The sequence below is a fragment of the Pezoporus flaviventris genome, unplaced genomic scaffold (genome assembly GCF_033815535.1).
Source record: "Pezoporus flaviventris isolate CSIRO_AGI_PZ_B2104156 unplaced genomic scaffold, CSIRO_AGI_Pfla_v1 ptg000001l, whole genome shotgun sequence".
In the NCBI taxonomy this organism is placed as follows: Eukaryota; Metazoa; Chordata; class Aves; order Psittaciformes; family Psittacidae; genus Pezoporus; species Pezoporus flaviventris.
This window is the reverse complement of record NW_026892549.1, coordinates 48,975,444-48,999,705: the sequence shown is the minus strand read 5'-3', so window position 1 is coordinate 48,999,705 and position 24,262 is coordinate 48,975,444. Positions and strand designations below refer to the sequence as shown.

Below are 24,262 nucleotides of genomic sequence, written 5' to 3'. Positions count from 1 at the left end.
GCTGAACACTTGTGTTAAATGAGGAAAATAACATCTACAAAGGTTTTGAGCTTAAAATGAAAACTGTAGCAAGTCATTCTCAAAGACAGTTTAGTTCTTGGCAGCTCTTCTAAGAACACATTGACTAATCTCTGCCCACATAAAAGAAGAGCCTATACTTAGTGCATTCAATAAATTGAAGGTTTGGATACTCTGAAAGGGTGCAGAGAACATGGGGAAAACGTAGACTTTCAAAATAGATTTTTAAAAGATCACAGGTATTTCCTTCTGTGCAGTTACTGTGCTCAATACAGTGAAACCTGGTTGAAATGCACTGCATATGGAAGTCAGATTAGGTGAGTCCTTCTGACCTCAAAATGGAGACGTAACAGAATTTTACGGGACTCAGTAACTTAGGCATCTGGCCAAAACAAGTTTTGTGAGAGTATTCCTTTGCATTATAGTTGTGTATTTAATGAGACTTCATACTTTTACTGTAAATTAGTATCTGAATCAAATGGCTTTATTTACCTGGCTGTTTCCCCATCTGCTTCTTGCTCTTTTTTTGCTTCACATTTCTCTTCCTTCATATCCTTTTTGCCAATTGTTTGTCCTTTTCCACTTTACTGTCCCCTACTACATACTTTTTTGAGTTTTTACTTGCATATCACAATTCCTGCTACTTTCTCTTCCTGCTTCTTTCTGTCATCATCATCAAAAAATAGATAATGTGGCACTTTGCTGCTTTGACTGCACCACTAAACACATTTTACAGCTGGGAGATTGACACAGGTAGTAAATAATTTGCTAGTTTACTGCCTTTAAATTATGTGTTAGTGCCAAAAAGAGAACAGAGATTTTCTGCATTACTAGACAAAGCCCTAACTTAACATTTTTATTCTCTTATACAAAACTGAAAGCACCTTAACCACAATTATAAATACAGCATCCTCTTTCAGAGATATACAGATTTCATCTGTGAGAAATCTGATAGAACAGTTTTCAAAAGGCCGTTCTCTCTTTCCCCATCTCTGTCTTCAAGGGGCAGTCACATTAGATACTCTGCCAGTGTTCAAGTTAGTCAGTAAGCACATCAGCACCACTGCCATTCAATAAAAGTTCTTTTACAAAACTACTACATTTCTAAACCCACTCCCACCTTTTTCGCACATCAGTTAAGTTTCATTTCTGTGGTTTTGTCCTCTGCATTAACTTGTCATGGCATGCCCCAAATTGTACATCAAACTGGCTTCCAGTACACTCTCTACAGAGGATGCAGAAAACACAGAAGTGTCTCACAGAACTCACTGATCATGCTGTGATTTATGAAGAAATAATGAAGAAACTGATTGGCATTAGTTTCAAAGCTTTGAATCAGGCCCTTGAAATTGGCTTGTACGATATTATAAGGTAGCAGATTTAAAGAATCCTTTAAGTTTGGGTTGTATTACAGAAGATCCTAAAAAGATCCTAGCTAGCTTTCTCATCTATTTTGTAGCAAATTAAATTATTGTTTATACATGTGACATTCTCACTACAGGATTAAATTCATAATTATTCATTGTACAGCAATTCAAAGTAGAAACACTCATGGAAAATACGAAGGCCCTAATCAAAACTATTTATAAATAATTGGTACTAAAGTAATTTTTCTGTAACAAGAATTTACCAGTGGGAAAAAGGAAACTCTCTAAAATATTTATAACACCATGATTAACTAGTTAAGCAAACAATAATTAATTTGCTTCTTTTGTAACATTTATTGCTAAGAATTAAAATTGCATGGATATTAAGCAGGGTCTTGGTTTATGGCAGTCACAGATTTTATAGTGCAGGAGAAACTGCCTTGTCTTTAATTTAAACTGTCATGGCATCCAACTTTTCACTTCAGCCTGCACAGGATCAGCATTTCCTTTTTTTGTACGCCTCTATGATTACAAAAAGAAAGTCATTTTATCTCACAAATGAGCATTAATTCATCTGAAAGCAATGGTTGAGGGTACACCTTGCTCACTAGCACAATTACTGACCTAGCCAGAATTAAATGAACTCTGCATTTAAACTAATATGATCTCAACAGCAATGAATAAGAGTACCTAAACAGCAATTTAAATGCATCCATTTCAGTGGAATGAGTACTATAAAAAAGCGACTTGGTATTAGAAATAATTTCCTGCCCAACTCAGCATCTTTATATTATCTCCTGTGCTTATTTACTTTTCATATCATTACCACTTTTGCTTTGCCAGATATGTTTTTTTAATTAGAACATCAGTTTCTCTCAACCAAGAATTTTATTTTCCATATTTGCTTCTCATCTTAGAACTTTCAGAAATTAATGGGAATTTGGCATCAGTTGTTGAGGTGATGCTGAGGACTTTCTAGACATTCAGAACTAAAAATACACTTCCAGAAGAGGTAGTGGGAAGTAGTCCCTCTGCCAAATATAGGTTCCTAATTCAGCTGGTGACACTGACCTGCACTAAGCCAGTAAGTCCATTCAAGGCACCTCTGAATTCAGTGGGCTTAGAAAGGTTTGGTTCACTATTGTCCTCTGTGCGTAATTTAGGCATTCTTTTTCTCTGGTGAAACACCTGTGTGCTGCTCATTAGGATTCTCTCTCTTTGATTTCAATGTGCATATAATGACTCCTAAAAAAAATTAGGTATCTTGTAAAACCTAAACGACAGTATTGTTAGAATTACATAATGCAGAGTGTAAATAAGTATTTCCCAGAATGGCATTCATAACACTTCTGCACTAAGAACTGACTTTTCAGAGAAGAGATCAGTTTAAGGCCAGATGAGGTAAGAAACATTTTACTCTTTTATAACCATTGTAGTCAATTCTGCCTTTTTTATACTCTGAGCAGTCAGAATTCGGTGATAAATGCAATCACTTTTTTTAGATGTTTAGCTTAACCTGTCATTTACTTTGTGTAAGATAGATTTCTTCATAGTTAGGATGGGACAGATGAGAACTGCCACAAGAGTAATTGCAGATTCAGAAAGCTGATGATGAAAAGACATTGTAGATGTGGTAAGTAATCCTACCATCTTCTCGGACCTGTGGAAGCCTCAGAGTAGCCCTGAAGGTGGACTGGAACACTGTATTCATTGTACCTATTTAGCCATCTCCTCTCCTGACCCTCCCCAGATCTCTTCCACCTAGAAATATCCATAAAGACTGTAGTAGGTATTTGTGCTGCTTTTGGCTGGGATAGAGTTAACTTTCTTCACAGTAACTAGTATGGGGCTGTGGTTTGGATTTGTATTGAAAACAGAGTTGATAACACAGGGATATTTTCATTACCGCTAAGCAATGATTACACAGAGTCAAGACCTTTTCTGCTCCTCACTCTACCCCACCAGCAAGCAAGCTGTTAGGAGAGGATACAGCCGGGACTGCTGACCCCCACTGACCAAAGGGATATCTCATACTGTATGGTGTCATGCTCAGCACATAGAGCTGGGGAAGAACAAGGAATGGGGGGATGTTCGGAGTGATGGCGTTTGCCTTCCCAAGTAACTATTAACATGTGCTGGAGCCCTGCTTGCCTGGAGATGGCTGAACACCTGCCTGCTGATGGGAAGTGGTGAATGAATTCACCTATTAATCTGTCTTTATCTCAACCCACGAGTTTTCTCACTTTTATCCTTCTGATTCTCTTCTTCATCCCACTGGGGGGGGGGGGGGAAGTGAGCAAATGTCTCTGTGGTACTCAGCTGCCCGCTGGAGTTAAACTAAGATGGTATCTTATCTGTTCTCCTCTGAATGAGGTGCCAATGGGCAAGTTGAAGCAGTGCCTTGAACCCAGTTCTGTACTCAGTTATACCTGTATAAAGCCAGAAAAATTCTGCTTACAAGAATCTGACGGAATGCAGAACTTGATTAATTATTTTTCAATTCAAGTTAGGAGGACATGGCACAAATGTGACTTTCTAGGTTTCTGGAATAAAAGATGGCGAAGAAAGTTCAGCAACTATTTAGAAGCCCTCAGAAACAACAAATGCTGAAGGAAAATATTACTATAAAAGTGAAATGTATGGGGGACAAACTGGCCATCCTCAGACCTATTGCAGTACAGTTTGATGAGTATGCTGCTTATCATACAGTGCATATGTTCTCTCTTACAACATCCACTGGCCAGTGTCAGGATGAGAAAATACCCCTTCCTGGAGAAGAACTTGGTATCATGTGCTACAGGGCAGATGAGAGTTTTGTGCAGCTTCAGTTCAGGCTGCTGCTAGAGCAATGTGGAAATGAGGTCCTGAAAAATGCTGCTGTACATCCAGTATCAATGATATGCAAACTCGTGTTTGGTTTCTGTCATCAATCAGAGTGTAGCCTAAGCAGTTTTGAGAATAGCCAAATATGAGTGGGACTACTGAGACATTAAAATCACCCTTCTTAAAATAATTTTTATTAAAGAAATTAAATTTTTAATATAAATTAATGAAAATTAATTTAGATTAGCATAAGATCAATCAGATCAAAGTCTAACCCAGAGATTCTCTCTGGGAAGGCTTCCCCTGTGATTTCACTTCATGTTTAGGTCTGTTGAGCTATGCTAGAGAAATTGCATAACTGTATTTTGGACTTTACCAAGTGAACCACATTTCCTCTGTGGATGTGGATTTTATAAAGTTATTCACATACTTTGGACATCTTGATGAGAAGCCCAGATGCAGGGGCTAGTGTTCTTAGGCTATCTATAAATGTTGGCAGAGGGTGAGGGCTATTACAGGACGTGTTTCAGAATAACACCTAAATTAGCATTCATATTCCCTCTTTCTTTGTGCCTAACAAATTGCAATTTAGATGTCACAGTCCAATACTTAGGGAGGACAAAGTCAGCCTAATATTAACTTTCAGGGATGATCTAGGGACTAAAATCATAGAATCACAGAATCATAGAATAGTTGGTTTGGAAGGGGCCTTCAAAGTTCATCTAGTCCAACACCCCTGCAATGAGCAGGGACATCTCTAACTAGACCAGGTTGCTCAGAATCACATCCAACCTGCCCTCGAATGTCTCCGGGGATGGTGCATCCACCACTTCTCTGGTCAACGTGTGACAGTATTTTACCACTCTGATCCTCACATCCAGCCTGAATTTCCCCTCTTTTAGATTATAACCAGTATACCTTGTCCCATCCCAACAGGCCCTGCTAAAAAGTCTCTCCATTTTTCTTACAGGCACCTTTTAAGAACTGAAAGGCTGCAATAAGATCTCCCCAGAGACTTCTCCAGGATGAACAACCCCAACTCTCTCAGCCTTTCTTCGTAGGAGAGGTGCTCCAGCCCTCAGAGTGTGTTAATGGCAATACCTGTGTAAGCCTGTCTCATTTTATCCAGTATTGGGAAAGAGCCTACTATATTTCCTGGCACTGTGTGGTTTAATTGTATGTGTCTTTTTTTCCTCTGATGCTTTCAAAATGAAGAATGTTATTTCCATACATCCTTACAGGCTATATGCCATTAATGAGTATCTAGGCTGTATATTTATTTCTGTGCATGATTTCACACTGGTTCTCTGAAGTCTTTACTTTTCAAGTCATTCCGTCTTCTCTTGCAAACGTGAATAAGAGCTTATTTGTTCCCAAAGATAAACAAACTCTGCAAGAAGTGCCTGTGCTAGTTTTTATACACTACTCTTGCTCTTCTAAGCACAGAAGTACTTCTTAAATAGAAGCGTTAAAGCAAAGTCAGGAAGGTGAATCAACTAGGCAGATTTAGGATGAGATAAGTCAATGCTATTTCATGATCCTTTGCTTGCAAAGGGGAACAGCAGTTGTGCTTAAACACTGCTTTATCTGTGCTTTTGTAAGCATCACACGGCGCAGATGCCGGTGCGATATGGCTAGGTTTAGAATGCTTGTGCTTAAAAGACTTGTATCTTTAAGGCCAGTTCCTTATGTGGATTCTCTCCTAATTAAGAGCACCTGCAGAGGCCTGACCAGAACCTGTGGTTCAGCAGCAAACTGCCGAAGGGCTCCAAAAAAGGCAGAAACTTTGTGTTGTCTTTTAGCCTAAATTATAGCAGGGTTCAAGCCTGTGCCAAGCAGAGTAAAGCTGTATAATTTATGAGCTATGAGGGCAGCTCTGGGGCCCTCCGAGGTGATTTTTATCAGTGTAGTTGCATAAACAGTTCTACTTGACTTGAACGTTGCGAACGGGGAGCACTGGAAGGCCTGCTGTATAAAGGGGATCCAGCCTGTGCAAGTATCTGTGTAGCCCACGGATATTCAGGTAAGTGTGTTTGAATTCCTGTTCTTTTGTGAGCAATGGCCGAGGAAAACGTTAAGCTGAGCTCTCCTGCAGTGTGCTGGAGACGAAGCAAGGGCTGTATGTTGTACGCAAGGTGCAGTTTGAGGACAACAGTTTGGTTTTTGCTTTTAAAGTTTTAAGCCTGTTAGAGAGGATCTCTTCTACTTCGTTTGATTCATTGTCTGCCTTTTCTTTTGGAAGGTCAGTTGTGCCAAACCTCACTACTGGTGTAATGGGACTCCCCACAGTCATTCAAACTGTGCTCGACTGTAATGATGGGTTTGGGCCCTTGCTCTGTCTTGTGTTTTGAAGTAGTCTTATTCCTATGCACAAGCAGGTGTAATTTAATTTAAGGACTGGTCCTTGAGTTCAGTGGAAAACTATTAGCTGCAGGCAGAACTTGTAAAGAATTACTTTATTTGCTTGCTATATATTACTAATGTAATTAGAGATAAAGCATGAAAGATGGTTTGTAATAAACTGAGAATGATTGTATAGGACAGAACTCAACCTCTTACATTTTTTCTGTCAGGGTTTGAGGGGCTTTGGGAGACTTAAATAATAAGCTGTTACTGCAGCTGCATGTTCTTCTCAGCAAACACTAGGCAGGAGGTGAGAATACCCTAAAAATATTAGCTAACTAGAAACAGAACCAATGCAACGTCCAGTTGACCCACCTCCAGAAACAACAGATAGGCTCCAGAAGCATCTGGCTTCTGTTTGTGTCTCAGAAGATTGTGTTTTTGTGGTGCAGAGGTTTTAAACCCCTCCTTGGGAAGGGTTTAAACTGTTATTTTGACTCTAATCATTACAGGAAAAGGGATGCCTTGAAAATCTGAGTGCTATGCTTCCCTATTGCGTATCTCCAGCAAAAAAAAATGAAAAGTAAAATGACCTTAAAAGCCTTTGTTGGGATTGGTTCCTGATGGTTACTCTTAAAATGGCTGCAACAGTTGAAGTCTTAATTTAAATATATATGTGTATAAAAAAAGGAAAGACAGAAACCACTTTGAAGTTGCTCTATTTTTTATTTTCCTTGTAATTTTATGTGCTGACTGCTGCAGAGGGAGGGGTGGGGAGATAACATTTCAGGCTCAGCTCACAGCAGAGGGGGACGTTATTTAAAAGCTTTTCCTTGATGAAAAGCTGCAGCCCTGCCCTCATTAAGCACCCTCAGCTAACATGACTCTCTTGTGCTGCCCAGTTGTGTCCCATAAGTCTGGGATAAGAAGCACTTTTTGCTAAATGATTAAGAGGGAGACTTTCAGAACTGTTTTACAACATTATGTAAGAACTGAGTCAAGCTGTAGGTTGTCCTTGGACTTGAAACAACCCGGGCCACGGTTCCAGCCCAAACATGAGCTTGGTGCTCTCATCTTGGAGTTCTTCAAAATTTTAAGCCATTATGGTCTATGACTAAGCCTGCCGCTTAGATTGGCATAGTCTCAAAGGGAAGGTATTTCCCTGTATCTGGAAAAAAAGTGGATGCAGTCAATGGTCTTTTAGAGCAGACTGCAAGAGAACTATACAACAGCTAGAGGCGTCATGTGTAGTTCCTTTAATTTCTTCAGCATCATTATCCTTTTAATAGGTGTGTGTGTGCAAGTACCATAATTCTCCTTTCAGAAATCAAATACAAGACTAAATGCTTGACTAGTTCAGGCCAATGACTGTTACGGGATCTGCACTGTTCTTTTTGTATATTTAATGCAATGAGTTTGTTCTGTAATCAATATCAAAGTCATCTCTTGTAGAATCTGAGCATCAAGAAAAGTTAAAGTATCATTTGATTAAAAACTTTTAATATGTGAAGGATCCTATCTAATGTTGATATGGTTGTTCTTAGTGATTAAATAACAGCACAACTTCATACGAACAATACCCTCAAAATATACATTACAAGTGTATAAAACACGCATGGGTTTAGTTTCACTGGGCGATTATGCAGGTTGCAACATCCACTGTAGCTCATACTTCATTTTTGTTGTACCTTTCTTTTCATTGTGAGTCTGTTTAGCTTTGGAAAAAATATTATCAAAGTCATTTTGAAAGCTTCCCTTTCTCCTGGTCCCCAAGACTAAATCTGAGATTGATATTCTCCTTTGGTTGAAAGGAGAAACAGAAAGCTGTGCTTTTGAGCAATTTAATGCTCTATCAGACATGATTTGTCCCTAAAATAAGGTGTGCAAGTTATAATAGTTGAGGTGGTCACCCTGATTCTCACTGTGAACAATTACAGGATACTGGTCAGATGAACCAGGCAGCATTCTCCTTAGATATTTGAAGGTATGTTGCTACCTGTAGTGGATTTTTTTTGCAATACCTCATGGGATGTCTCCCAGAAATAAAAGAATGTGGAATCTGATTCTTCTAATCTTTTTTTCCTACGTTGTCCATGTTTAGCAATCTGACAGGTAACGATAGATTGTGTATAGGCTTTGTTGCTCTGTGTAGGTCTTCATGAACTATTTGTTCTTAGTCAGATTACTGAGTGAAATGGTTCTTGTCATCGGTCTGAACAGCGGAAGTCTGCCAAAATCCCTCACTTCCTTCAAAAGCTTCTGTTGGAGATCCTTTGTTTTGTCTTAATGCTGGGGGCACTGTGTGCATCTTGTTGGTCCTTGTATTGCTCCGACTCCTCCAGATCAGACAGAAGAAATAGCTCACCAAACTGAATAAACAAGCTCAGAAACACTAAGCAGAATTCACACTGGGATATGTACTATAGAGAATATGCATTCTGCAATGTGAATGATGGATAGCACTTACATGAGAAGGTAATACCCAAGTGCAGTGTGTTGGTGAATAGAGAGGTAAACCCACCCTGGAACAAAGCAGTGCATGGTGGGGCAGCCGCTGAAAGAATGCTGATGGCAGACATCAGGAATGTATCTTCACACCAACAAAACCCCTGCAAGTGAAAGTAATACCATGACCTAAGAGGCCAAGAAGTCATGCTGAAAAGATATAAATCTGGAAATCAACCTAAATCAGCCTGCACTTTGAGTGAGGAAGGGCAGCAGGCTTGGGAAGTGTGAGCATTGTGCACTTTGTGCTCCTTGTGCAGTAAGGCCTTCAGGGAAGGGAATCACTTTCAGTGATGGTGGAAGATTACTCAATAATAATCATGTGAAGCTTTAGCAGTCAGTGTGCAACACCTTGCAAATTGTCCAGCTGTGCTCCAGTCAGTGCTAATGCCATCACAGATGGGAACACGCAGGGAGTGCCTGCTGCTGACTGGGCAGCTGCCTCTGCAAGCAAAAGGGAAATCTTAATCGGTGGATGAATGGGATTATACATGTTCCCATCATCAAAACCTGGCCAAAAAAAAAGGGGCAGGAAGTATCTGAGGATATGGAGGGAGGCAAACTTTTCCAACCCAAACCATTCTATGATGTTGCATCGAAACAGCATGTTTAAAGAGCAAGGGTAAAATGGGTGTTGTCAGGCAGGGACATACCTGCGTAAGGTATGGACTGTGCAGCGTGAGGAGGCACAGTTTCATACAGCACTGTGTAGTTTGGGGGTTTCTTCAAAAGAAAACATTAGACAGCTCCCTCCTGGGTAACTTGAGTTAAAGAGAGAGGAAAATGGTGCCACCAGGACTAAAATGAAACAAATCCAAAGTGTGGGTTCTGGCTGTGCACACTGAACTCCCAGTAAGCCAGAAAGAAAATATGGTTCAGGTTGGCAAAATCTTTTAGAGGACAGGGATTACTGTGCTGTTATAATTGACTTCAAATGGAGTTTGGTTGATTGTAATGAAAAAACTAGGAAAACTGGGAAAATCTAACTATATCCTCTGTAAGACTTCTGTCATACTCAAGACAAATATTTCAATTTTGATTAAAATCTATAGATTCCTTCCCTCCTTTACTTAGGCACCTATTTTATAAAGCTGCTACAACCCTTTTTCTTAATCTGTGTAGAAGTCTAACCCTGCAAACTTGCTAGAGAATTGCTTTACCCGCTTTCCCTTTCAGCTAAATCCTAGAATTACATGTGCATGAAGCAGCTTGTGTGTTTTACAGCAGAGCCATACCATGCTGAACTTTAATCTCACAAACTCTTTGGTACTGCCAGTCTTGTCTTCCTTGGATGTTTCCATTGACGAGCATTGCTTATTCACAGTAAGATTCAGCACAGTTCAGCCAGAGCTGCTCTAGTTTTGATCCATTATGCAACAAGAAATGTCAGTGCACTTCCCTAAATGTTAGCTTTGATTTATGATTTCTTTTAATATGTGCTAATTTTGGGGCTACTTGGCAGTAACGCATGGCTTGAAAAAGAGCATTAGTGACTCAAATGTTGTTGCCAGGTTTCTGTGGCTTACATTTGCCCATACCCGGCATTAAGCAATTAATCTCAAGGTCTTAAGCACGGCAAAACAAAGCAAGCTCTCAGATGTGGCTTACTGTCAGTTTCAGAACGCTTTCCTTGGCAAGGAGGAATCTGAAAGAAAGAAAAACAATATTTATAAACAATAACTCTATGACAAAATGCTTCTGTAAGCAGAAACTAAACTTAGCAAGAGTTTTCCCTGTTTGCTGGGTATTTTGAAGCACAGGTAAACTGTTTGGCAGATCAAATGACAGATGTTGTATAAGTTGTCTACAGTGCTATACATACATTTTTATAACATCCTCCTGAAAACTATGTTTATTTTTTTCTTTTAAATCTTTTTCTTCATTTGAGGTTGTTAGACACAGCTCAGGTGAAAAGTTGTCTTTGAAATGGGTGACAGGTGTTGTACAGATGAATTAAATTGCTTGGAGCAAATGTTGAGTCAACAGCGGCTATACAGCATATGGCTATCCACACTTAAAGTCGATTCTCCTTTAGTGGGTACAGATAGCCACACATCACCTTCAACACTGGGAACATCTAATGAGCCGTATCATGCTGCATAGCTAAAGCACTTTATTGACTTGGGTTTTTCATGCTACAAAATGGGACAAACTCACTGGAAAACAATAAAGACCACAGGATTTTATTTCTTTCTTTCCCTTGCTCTTCACCATCTTAATATGTTGCACGTTTTCTAGTTATGTTAAGCCAGAATAAACCAACTACAGACCCATGTTCAAAGTGCTGGGTGACACAGGACAGTAACTACTTCCATATCTGGGGCAGGCATGAGCTTTCCACCACTGCTGCATGACTTGCCTAGCTTGTTTAAAGCCAGGCTAAACTGTGGGTCTCCATAGTTCCTGGGTCCATTGACTAACTGTGCACTGTGCTGAGCTCTGGCACTGAGGACACAAGTGTGTGCGCATGCTGAGGAATGAGTGAAGAGCTGCTTAATCCTGACAAGCCTTTGAACTGCTTATTGCTGGTTGGAGCTGGCCTGGAGCCTGATTGCACATGGGTGACTGGCACTTGGGACACAGCACCTCTCACCTGGGACACATAAACCAGATAAATGGTTAAGGATGGCTCATGTAGTCAGGTTCCAGCCTCAGCTACAAATCACTGCCCTTTGGCTGCAGTGTGTGCCAGCTGTCTGTGCTCTAGCCTCAAATCAGTCAAACAGCTCAGCTGTGACCATGGGTGGACTGGGTTGGAGCACATCAGACTGCCTCCATGAGGAGCAGCCGATGCTGCAGCCCCTGCCTTTTAGCTGAAAGTTGCACTTCTTCAGCAATGGTTAAAGGCAATGGCAGCCACTCAGGAAACAACCTCATCTCTTCCATGTTTGCTGCTGAAATAAGTCTTTTCAGCCTTCATTTTGAGTGCTTTTAGGCTTCCTCCCCTTCTTTAGTGAAATCCCAGAATTCTTCCTCAGGCCATGATAGGCATGAAGTGTGAACGCTGCAAATCTTCATGAGCCAAACTGCATCAGCGTCAAGTGGGTTCTTCTAATGGGTCAAGATGATAAAGAGCATGTAGAAGCTTACAGATAGACAGGTCAATAATTGCAAAATTGCAAGGCTGGGTAGCCAGGCAACTGCTCTGGAAAAGCAACTCTCTCTGCTTGATGTCATATCCTGAGACCCAGGATAAACTGTGTTTGGGTTGATGGCAACATATAAAACAGAGGGTATTTAAACCACCAAATTACTCGAACAAAGATTTTGATGATGCTGGTTGCTTTAAAAGTATAGCTGTATCTTCAGCGTAAGTATAAACCAGCTCTAATATTTCTTGTTCCCATCTGCCTAGGTACATATTCTGACTTCATGGGGGATCCGGAGGGTTTTTTCTTCTGGGACACGGGTGGGAGTTAGGGAAAAATGTTTGAACTATATACTGTTGTAACTGAAAGTGTCTTAATAATGATAGTTCAGAGAAAGCTTAGCAGAGCGTTAGCAAAAGCATAAAACAGGTAAAAATGGCTTTTGCAGAGAATGTGGGTTTCTTGTCATGAGGTCTTGCATGGGGAAATCAAGCAGACTGAGAGGAAACAAACATTTGCCAAATACTTTTAGTATTTCTGACAGGTGTGCAGGAGGAACATAATCTCTACTATAGCTTTTGAAAGCTTTATCAGAATGCAAAGCTAAGGACCTAAAATAAGCAAGCTTTCTAGGGTTGTTGTCTCATTTTCCCCTGACAGCTTTGGACATGTCTGCTTTCAGCCAAATTTGACAGGCAGGTTTTTAAGGATAGTGAAGTTCACCAAAGCTTCATGACAGCTGTTGTATGAGCAGCGAAGAGAGTTCCTATAGCAAGTGCTAGAGGAGTTGCCCATGCTGGTCCTGCTAAGATTGGAGACTTGCAGCAGCATCCTTCCCCAATAACGATGGTGTGGCTCAAGAAGCATGGGGAAGTAGAATAGGACAAGTAAGAGTGTGGGTCTGAGGGTAAGAGTATGGCTTCTGTTTCTCCAACAGAATTGTTCTGTGCTGCTAATGAAGTAATTTTATACCAGCTTTTCATAACAGCTCACTAATGTACCCTGTAAATGCCCCAATTAACATGTTGGAAGCTGTGAGGATCTGGGGCTGTTACTAAGGGGAATTCCTAGCTGGAGACAAGTCTTCTCTCCAAAAAGCAAGCAATATACTTGTTCTGCTGGGAAAAGAGCTGTCCTCCTAACTCAGCTGCTACTATTTACAAAGCAGAAACACCACTTTACTCCTCCTGTATGAAGCAGTGAACCCTGCTTTCTTACACACTGCCTGCAACACCACCTTCCTACTTACTAGATGTAACCCAAACAAAGGTCAGCTTTGTTGTTCCCCAGAAGCCCTTCACTTATCTTCATGTTACCTATTGTCATCATCCCATTCATTTTAAACAGTTGCTCTCTGTCGTTAGCTATTTTTATCCCCTTTAGGGATTCTATCTGTCCTACACTTGTAGGGCCATTTCCTATTCTCATGAGCCCTGGGAGTCCTTTATTGCTTTCCATGTAACTGTTTACAAGCTACTTTTGAGGGTCCAGCTAAAAGGGCTCAAGGCCGAATCCAAAATTAACTAAATATATCTGTTCCACAGGGAAGCATATTTACTGATAAGGCCATCAAATTACAGGAAAAAATAAAGATGTAGAACATGAGTCCTGTACAGCCAAGAGCAATTAATAATATTCAAGCAATAGCTAAACCAGATGGGTAACAAAACAAGGTTGAATATGGCCAGGAAAAAAAAAATTACAATACAGCAAACTACTTTAAGTATTGCTGTTCAGGCAGCCTTGTCATGCCTCTTACATAGGGAACTGAAATGTAGCCTGTGTTTTTGCCTGCTGCCCAAAAGGCATTATTATTGTGGGGGGTCCTTCAAGGCAGAAAGCCAGCACTGTTGATGATGTTCTAGCAAACCTACAATGATGGTGGGTACCTGCTACAGTCAAGGAAGGACAGGATAGCTGGTTCAGGAGTCCTTAAAACCTCCCCAAGCATGGAGATCCTGCAGTCCCTTTGGATAACTTCTAGCTCTGTACAGCTACTATCCTTGTGAAGCTTTTGTTAATAGCTTGCAGGGTCTTGCAGACCTTTCCTTGGCTGTTTCATCTGATCCCTCTTCAAAATTCTTTCTGGCCTCCTACCTTAAACCTGAAAGTCTTTTTCCTCCTCTTCCTGAATGTCCATAGAAAGACAATCTTTTGAAAGTTTAGGAAAAACTGAGAGGTTGCTCCTGCTTTCAGTGGCTGCCCTGGTCCAATGTTAGCATCACTAGGAAAGTCTAGCTTTGCCTCTTGAATTAGGGATACACTTTCTAGGCTGAAGAACTATGTGCTAGGATTTACAAGGAACCTGGACATAATCATCAAGTGTAAACCTACACCACTGTCAGACACTAAAACGCTGGGGAGGGGTCTCCATGTGGCACTTGTATATAAGTCGAAAGCTTATAATTTGGCTGAACTCTGAGGGATTTCATCCCCGCTGTCCTTGGAACAACACAGGATCCCTCCCTGACGTGTTCCTCTCATTCTGTTTCCATAGTCTGCTGCGTGAGGCATAGGAAAAAATGTTACCATGATTCTTGCTGAATTGATAGAGCTTTCCACACACATACGTTTTAAAAAAGGGGCACAAAAAAGAAACCCCACCAAACTCATCCATGCACTGGGCATGAAATATTTAAGCCCAAATGATATGCAATTGGTATATCTTACATGAAAGAAGTGATGAGCAAGTATATTAATATGTATTAATGTTACAAGCTTGGCCATTAACCCATTCAGGTTAAACTTTATCTGTTATGTTCTCTTACCTGTTATGAGACTGGTTAAGTTAGAAAGACAAACGAGATTTGATTCTTCGAGGGTTTAAATCTTAACATCTGAGGTGCAGGATGCTTTTAGTACATGTTGGAAAACATTATAAACCACTATCTGCTTCTCTGTAATTTCACGTCACATGTAATTAATCTCATGAAATAGTAATAATAAGATTTTCTTTTAAGTGTTAAGCTTGAACTCAGTCTCAATGTTGGAAGCCAAGATATTTCTCCATTCTGGTTCATTGTCAATAATAAAATGTATGTAGGCCAAACTGTATTTTCATTGACAACTGCATAATCTTATGGAGTTGCTGCTGGCTGAAAATAAGTAATTATCCCCCCAGCCTTCATTTTTCTTTTGGTGTTTGTTTTTGTTTGTTTGTTCTAATGAAGAACAAGGAAAAAGCAACTCTTCAGCATATACTTGGCTGGACCTGAAAAACTAACAATAAAACCAGCAAAACTCCTGTGTTAGTAAAGGAAGCTATTTATCTACCAGGATATAGAATTCATCAAACACATGAGCTGAAGATAACAGTGGAAGAAAGTAAGATGGAATACCAGACACTCTGAAATGTGATATTGCTATTGACTGGTGTTGTTGGAAATGCCTACACGAAATGGTGTAAAGGTAGTGGAGATGGTCAGCAACTAGGCATTAGTAAGGTCTAATCTCTTCATGTTTCAGAATTGATAGCATAAAGGCCAGGAACTCCACTGGAAGTAATGTACTAGCTATATTTTTCTTTGTAGGTAAATCAATAAACAACCGGATTTTTCCTAATAAACTCTCCAAAGGTAATCCTACTGGTCTGCGTACTTACACTGTGCACAGTAACAGCAAGACTCAAGAAGGTCAATGTGCCTCGTGTAGATTTCAAACCAGTTATGATTTGTGTTGCTCAAAGAACACAACTTCTTATACAGCCTGTCAAATCAAGAGATTACAAAATCTCTAACCATCGTTTAGGAGGTAAACTTTCATCTGTAGGAATGAAAACAGGACATAAACTAGCACACATTCTGCAGCACAAAATGTGCTTACAGTAAAGACCCCTGTGGAAAAGTACACAGCTTTGGGCTAGAGGAAGTTTGATAGATGGAGCAATTAGTTTCCCTTTCTCTTGCCAGTTTCTCTGTAGTGGGGGGAAAGCTTTGAGTGGTTATATCAGAGGTATGCACTGGGGAGGAGAGGAGATGTGACAGAGACGTTTATTGTAAGAACTGAGTGTAGTTATGTTTGTTAATCTCTAGCAGTACACTATCTCTATGTGTTGTATTCAAATATTTATTAATATTTTACAACTGATCCACAGATGTTTGGTTTAAAATTGGCTTAAGGAAATTAGGGGCTGGAGTCAAAAAGCTTCCAATTCACAAGTTTTAAGAAAATAATGGATATTGGAGAATGAAGACAAAATTAGGCCAGTACAATAGGGAGTACAGAAATCTCAGCACACAAACAACACTCTAGGAATGTCATGCAGAGCATGAAATTACCTTAAACTGTTAGGGCTCTCTGCTGGAGTGAAGTAATGGAAATGGACCTGAGAGATGTAGTTGACCTCCTTGACCTGCAGGTGGTTTAGCCTTGCTACTACTTCAGCTAGTTGTGATCTGGTGACATGAAACTTGCAGGAGATGTAGTAATATAATTGTGGTTCAGAAAGAAAACAGGCTTATGTGACAGAAATATAATTAAGTTCTTAAGGGGTGGCAGTTGATGGTCAAGTAAAGGACAGGCAGCAAAAAACAAGACGGGTTAAGAAGACAGCATACTTATAAAGCATCCTGATGAAGGGAAAGGCAGTGTTCTAAGTTCTCATTAAAGAATCTAAATAAGTAAATACACCAGTGAAAGAAATCTTATCAGTGCCCCAATGAAGAAGCAAAAGCTTTAATCAGAGGCTGAAAAAACTTCAAGAAATGAAGCAGTCAGAAGGGAAAGGTTGAAATATTGAAATATTTAATTGTTCCTTCATTTTCCACCCTCTCAGTCAGATTGTTTTTCTTCTGGTTTTGCTTACCCTCTCTCCCTTTCCCAGTGAAATTCCAGTGTGGGCACAAATGGTTAGTCAAGTTTCCTTAGTATCAGTTCTCTCATCATCCGATCTTCTTTTAATCTTGTTACTGAGAAATATTAACACAATAGGTTCTCAAACATGTTTAAAAATAAAACAAAACCCACCAACAATGTACCCGCAGGCTATCCTATCTCACATTAGTTCGGCTTGGTCCAAACCAAAATATTCATCACTATATAGCAATGTGATCTAAACACTGTTGTATTCAATTTGCTTTTGATTGTCTCACTGTACTGACAGTAGAACCAGCTCTTCTCTGTTGATGCATTTTTTTGTATCATTGGTATCTAGACAAACTAGCTGAGATCAGAACCCTGGTTTTCTAAACACTCTGCCCTACACAAAGCAAGGCTGTAAAACCTTTGCAATACTAAGGTTAATCAATCCTTAAATAACAGTCTGCTGGGGAGGAGGCTGCTAGTTCAGAATGTGAAATAAGTGAAAGCAAGTCTTTGTTCACAGACTGAACTGTGGTTTCGGCACACAGTAAAATTACAGTATTTTACAAATAGCTGCGTGCCAAATGAATCACAGTAATAGTCTATGTGGAGATCCTTTATCTGGCCCCTTTGTGAGGTAATGCAGCTTAGACAGAGTTTGCATGGAAAAAAAATATTCTGTGTCTTTGGAAGCAATCAGTACAAACACTGACAGTATCAAGGAACCTGAACAGACAACAAGTTATGTTATTGCCTCTTCAATATAAAACTCAAAATAGAGCAGAGAGTCTTAGTGCATCAGACAAATAAATTCTGGTGGTCTTTGGACTAAAACATAAGACAAATATTGTGGCAGCCACCCCCAAGAGTGAGTTCTGAAGCTTCCAGAGATACGGTATGAACTTTAGGATCGGAAGATGTGTACAATGAAAACTGAAAGTCATCTTTTAAGCTGAAAATTCCAAACTAAGTGAAGTTAATTTCTCTCCCTAGTGAACAAAAATACATACTATTTGACATTTTGTGTGATGAATTTGGGGTCTTCAAAGGACTGAAGTGTGCAGGGGACTGAGTAGTGAAAACATTGCTTGAGGAACAGATGGGTAAAAACTTGGGTCTATAACCTTTCAAGACTTCCATATATTCTTATCTTATGCAGGTAAATCATCTTTTTTTTTATTTTACTTTACATACCACATATGTAAAGCTAAGTAAGCCTGTGTGTGCAAGTAAAATGCCTTCTGATGATCCTGCAAGGACAGACTGACTGTGGTAGTGCAGAACTTCTTGTAAGCATGTATTACTGTGCTTAATGCTGTGTGTGCATGTGCACAGTTATGTGACAGTGTTGCATCCCTGTAAGCATTCCAAAGCATTAATCCATTTCTGAGGACACTTTATTACTGACTTAATGGCAAGCATGCAGAAATGTGAAGAAACGAAATGTGGAGAAACGGGCTGCTGATTTACAGGTTAAAAGATTCATTAAACAGGAATTTTCACAGTCAAGCTGCAATACATATTGTGGGACTTTAGTAACAGCAGATTTATCTTATGCTGGTGTGAAGCCTAACCATGGAGTATTTTATCAGTATCATGAGCTATTATCAGCAACCATTTTTGTTAGAGTTGCACTGAAAAAGGTGAATAAACTTCAGTAATTGGGCTTTTACTTGAAACATAAACTACGATTTAACAGATTGCTGGAACAGATATGTTAAAATGAAACTGAATTGGGTTACTTCTTTAGAATATTAGCTGAGGTTAACAAATGGTGTATAAGAAAAAGAAATTTCCCAGAATTCCACTGTCAGCAGTTTAAAATGCATTCAGCACTAACCATATGTGGCAAGAACAGAAACAAGTAACCCCAGCTGGAACACATCTAGAAGATGAGTTCGTGATTCTGTTGGCATTGTAACTGTTTTAAACTGAATTCTGAGCCCATCTCTCTGGTGTTGCCATGCTATTATAAAAGTAAGGGCAATTATATCAAACTCCTAGAGCGTTTGTGAATGCCCCATCCCTGGAAGTGTTCAAGGCCAGGCTGAAAAGGACTTTGGGCAACCTGCTCTAGTGGAAGGTGCCCCTGTCCATGGCAGGGGTTGGAACTGGATGATCTTCAAGGTCCCTTCCACCCCAAACCATTCTATGATTTGTCATTCCCAAAACATTAAAGAATTTTAGCAAGTGATGTGACTTATAGCTTATGAGTTCAGGATGAACAAGGTATGAACTTGGGAAGAAATAAATTTAGAAGTACCTTCTAGCCCTTTGATGCCAAAGGACTTTAAGCAACGCCAGCAGCAGATGTAACAACCTATTTTGTTTAGTGCCAATAGCCATTACCATTCCTTCAGCTTTTCTGTCCGTGTTCCCAGCTGTGCTAATCATTAAGTAACCCAAAGATGGCGGCAGTATTTAGAATCTCTGTGGTTCAGCCCTTAATACAGATGCTTAATCATAAGTTTGTTCTGCATACTGGTTTGTCTGCTGGAAGCAGCATTGATAACCAGATCTTGCTTTTCATTTTTGCCCTTTTCTCTTTATTATATATATAAGTAGTTTTGGTTTTCTTTTTGAGTAGTGATACTTTACGGGTATGGGTTTTAAAGTAGAAGAAATTTTAAATGTGAGGCAGAAACATTTAATTCAAGTAACCAAATTTGCAAACTTAAATAGTGGTAGAGGTTTTGTTTATGCTTGATGTGGTTTCTTATTGTTGTTGTAAGTATTAAAATGCTCAGTAATGTTCAGTTTGTTTTTCTATTTCACAGGTAATATTTTACCAAGAAAACTTTTATAGAAATACAGTAGCTTACAAAACTATAATGCCCGACTGCATTTAGAATTGCTTGTATCTGTATAACAAAGTGGGAAACTCAGAGGGGCTACGTTTTAAATTAACTACCTGAGCCATGTGATCTAGCAAAGCTTCTGAAGAATGAAAAGCATGTTTAATCTGGTAATGACTCATTTGAGTTCTTCCTAACAAAGCAATGTAACCGGTGTTGATTTCTCAAAGGTTTCTCTCTCAAATCTACTTAACTTTATTCTTAATAACTTGGAAATAATCTCCCTTACACAAAATTACAAAAATTTAAGGCTGAGATTTTCAGGAGTCCAGTGAAGTCCAGGGGTGCAATGCCTATTGAACTTTAGTGGAAACAAAACAGACTTTCACAAGTGGCTCAGCCCATCATGTTGCTTTGCAGCGGTTTCATTTGAAAACACATTTGACTTTACTGTGGCTGTAACTGCCATGACAGAAAGCTTTGACGATCTCAACAATCTTAGTTATTCTTAATGTTGCATCTTTCTGCCTCCTTGATGCTCCTCTTCTTCCCCACACCCTCATCTGCTGCAGCATCTGGAAGAAGAGCCAGGAGGATATATGCAATGGACTGGCACCTCCAGCCTATGTCCCATCTCCCTGCAAGCGAGCATAATTCAGCTCTTCTCAAACTGTAGGGAGCTTTGCAGGGAGCAATCTTACAGCCACACACTTCTTCTCATGCTGTACCATATTTCTATCTGAGGTTTGAGGCTTTTTTGGTTTGCAGTGGGTTTTTTTTTACTATGTAACAAACTTGCAGCCAGTTCTCAGATTGGCAGTCGGAGTGAGTTATCATTGGTAGTGCAGCGTGTCCTGCAGAGAATGGATAACTATGGTTAGTCAGTGTTTGAACACACCACTCATGTCAGTAATTCACTGAAGAAGTGGAGAAGGAGAGGTAGTTTTCTTTGTAACCCTTATACAGCCTCGGTTTTGGAAGTTACTGTGTGTTGTAACTGCTAGTGGTTGTGGTGTCGATGCCTTCTGCATCATAACTTGTTCTGCCAGTGAAGGGATCTCATTTTTAGTTATTCTGTGGTGGGTGCTGCTGGCTTGCTTTGTGTTATTTGTGGCCTGTAATTCACTCTATATTTTCAGTAGCTTTATATGGACCTAGCTTGGACTCTTTTAGCACCATAATTCAAAGTGTTCCATCCTTTGCTCTCCTACTAGTTTCTCCAAAATGAGTTTATATATATAGACGTTATTTGATAATTATATATAATATATATTCTGTAAAGCCTACCATATAGCCACTCACTCTTCTAGATTCTTCATTGAAAATATATCTATTCTTTGTAGTTTAGGGGTTGTGGTTTGGAGGTTTTGGATTGTTTTGGGTTTTCTTTCCCTCCCCCCCCTTATGATCAAAAGAATGTAAAAACTTCTAAACTCTCTCCTGCTATTGGTCCTGCTCAGGTTTGAAATATGATATGCTACCATCATCATAGTAGGGGGCTTTTTTATGTAAGGAAATAAAAGGGTGGTATTCCACACCCACTTCAACACTCCCACACATGCACTTTCAGTTGCCATTTCATACGCCAGTAAAGGCCAACGTGAATCACAAACATGATTTGTTGTCAAATACTGGTAAAAAAGCCTCAGAGTTCCTATTCTTTCCAATCTACACTACATACAGCCTCATTTTAGTTCCCTCTACACCATCCTTACATGGAGCTGTTAAAACATTTGCCATGAGGATTTTGCTGTCTTCTGTTCTGGAGAAATCAGCTCAGATAGCCTTTTCGTCAATTCTCCAGGATACAGGGGAGGACCTAAAAAAAGCTAGGAGGATTAACCAAGTTAATAAATGGTTAAAAGGGTGGTGTCATAGTCAGGGGTTTGGGCATCTTGAACAGGGGACCCAGGTTTGTAGGCCAGGTCTAGTGGGGGCAGGTGGAGCTGGTCTGATGATAAAGAAGGGAAAGAGCAGTTTTGGTAAGAGGTTTGCCAGACTTGTCAAGGAGGCTTTAAAGTAGATGTGTTGGGGGAGGGGGGCATCATTCCATCCCAACACACCCAGTCAGTTGCCAGAACCTATCATAAATGCTTGGAGCAATGTAGAGATATCCCAGCCTCTCCAGCCAATGAGCCGGCTTCAGTTGGAGCTCAGCTCAGATGCCTCTATACAAATGCCCGTAGCATGGGGAACAAACAAGAGGAATTAGAGATGTGCTCGTCTACAGGGGGTATGATATAATAGGCATAGCAGAAACATGGTGGGATGGCTCCTATGACTGGAGTGTGGGAATGGAAGGTTACAGGTTCTTTAGAAAAGACAGGGTGGTAGGGAGGGGGAGTTCCCCTTTATGTTATTAGGGATAGGCTGGAGAGTATGGAACTCTGTCTGGGGACAGGTGAGCAGTCCACAGAGAGTTTGTGGGTCAGGGTTAAAGGGAATATAGCTATGGGGGACATTACTATGGGTATCTGTTACAGACCGCCTGATCAAGGAGAACCTGCAGATGAAGCACTCCATAGACAGATAGGAAAAGCCTCATGCTCACAGGCCCTTGTTCTCATGGGTGATTTCAACCACCCTGACATCTGTTGGAAGGACGGTACGGCCCGGCACAAGCAATCCAGGAGGTTCCTCAATTGTGTAGAAGACAGCTTCCTTCTGCAAGTAATAGAGGAGCCAACAAGGAGAGGTGCCGTGCTTGACCTCGTGCTCACCAACAGGAAAGGGCTCGTTGGAAATGTGACGCTCCAGGGCAGCCTTGGATGCAGTGATCACGAGATCCTCAAATTTGAGATCCTCAGGACAGTGAGAAGAGCATGCAGCAAGCTCACTGCCCTGGGCTTCAAAAGAACAGACTTTGGCCTCTTCAGGAACCTGCTTAGTAAGGTTCCATGGGATAGAGCCCTAGAGGGCAGGGGGGGCCGAAGACTGTTGGTTGATATTCAAGGATCACCTGCTGCAAGCTCAGGAGTGGTGCATCCCAACCAGAAGGAAGTGCAGCAGGAGGGCCAGGAGACCTCCTTGGATGGATAAGGAGCTCCTGAGGAAAATTCAGATGAAAAAAGAGGCTTATAATAAGTGGAAGCAAGGACAGGTGGCATGGGAAGAGTACAGGGATGTTGTCCGGGAAGCTAGGGACCAGGTTAGGAAAGCTAAGGCCCAGTTAGAATTAGACATGGCTAGGGATATTAAGGATAACAGGAAAAGAATTCTACAGGTATGTACCAAGTAAAAAACAGACTAGGGACAACATAGGCCCCCTCCGGAAGCTCTCGGGAGAACTGGCTACACAGGATTTGGAGAAGGCTGAGGTTCTGAATGACTTCTTTGCCTCGGTCTTCACTGGCAAAGGCTCTGACTGCACCACCCAAGTCTTGGAAGGCAGATGCAGGGACTGTGAGAATGAAGACCTTAGGCCCTCTGTAGGAGAGGATCTGGTTTGAGACCCTCCTAAGAACCTGAACGTACACAAGTCCATGGGAGCTGATGAAACCCACCACCGGGTCCTGAAGGAGCTGGCAAATGAAGTTGCTAAGCCACTGGCCATCATATTTGAAAAATCATGGCAGTCAGGTGAAGTTCCCGATGACTGGAAAAAGGGAAATATAACCCCCATTTTCAAGAAGGGGAAAATGGATGACCCAGGGAATTACAGACCAGTCAGTCTCACCTCTGTGCCTGGCAAAATCTTGGAGCAGATTCTCCTGGAAGGCATGCTAAGGCACATGAAAATCAACAAGGTGCTTGGTGACAGCCAGCATGGCTTCACTAAGGGGAAATCCTGCCTGACCAATTTGGTGGCCTTCTATGTTGGGGCCACAGAACTGATGGACAGGGGTAGAGCAGTTGATGTCATCTACTGGGACTTGTGTAAAGCATTCGATACTGTCCCACATGGCATCCTTCACAGAATCACAGAATCACAGAATCCTAAGGGTTGGAAGGGACCTCAAAAGATCATCTAGTCCAACCCTCCTGCAAGAGCAGGGTAACCTACAGTACATCACACAGGAACTTATCCAGGCAGGCCTTGAATATCTCCAACGTAGGAGACTCCACAACCCCCCTGGGCAAGCTGTTCCAGTGCTCTGTCACTCTCACAGTAAAGAAATTTTTCCTGATGTTCACATGGAACCTCCTATGCTCCAGTTTACACCCATTGCCCCTTGTCCTGTCACTGGACATCACTGAAAAAACCTAGCTGCATCATCCTGACACTCACCCTTTACATATTTGTAAACATTGATGAGGTCACCCCTCAGTCTCCTCCAAGCTAAAGAGTCCCAGCTCCTTCAGCCTCTCCTCATACGGGAGATGTTCCACTCCCTTAATCATCTTTGTGGCTCTGTGCTGGACTCTTTCAAGCAATTCCCTGTCCTTCTTGAACTGTGGGGCCCAGAACTGGACACAATATTCCAGATGCGGCCTCACCAAGGCAGAGTAGAGGAGGAGGAGAACCTCTCTTGACCTACTAACCACACCCTTTCTAATGCACCCTAGGATGCCATTGGCCTTC

At 40.8% G+C, this 24,262-nt stretch overlaps 1 protein-coding gene across 2 annotated transcripts in view; it reads left to right on the top strand.

Moving 5' to 3' along the window:
• The window catches only part of SLC39A10 (solute carrier family 39 member 10), a 108,709-nt gene that overhangs the window by 14,488 nt on the left and 69,959 nt on the right, over window positions 1-24,262 (top strand). Inside the window, exon 1 of one of the 2 annotated variants that reach the window (XM_061457217.1) lies at window positions 6,061-6,231. The exons of the other annotated variant lie outside the window; for it this stretch is intronic. The gene's annotated coding sequence lies outside the window, so the exon portion shown is untranslated. Of the gene's footprint in view, window positions 1-6,060; window positions 6,232-24,262 lie in introns of those variants that run through there. 2 annotated transcript variants of the gene reach the window in all.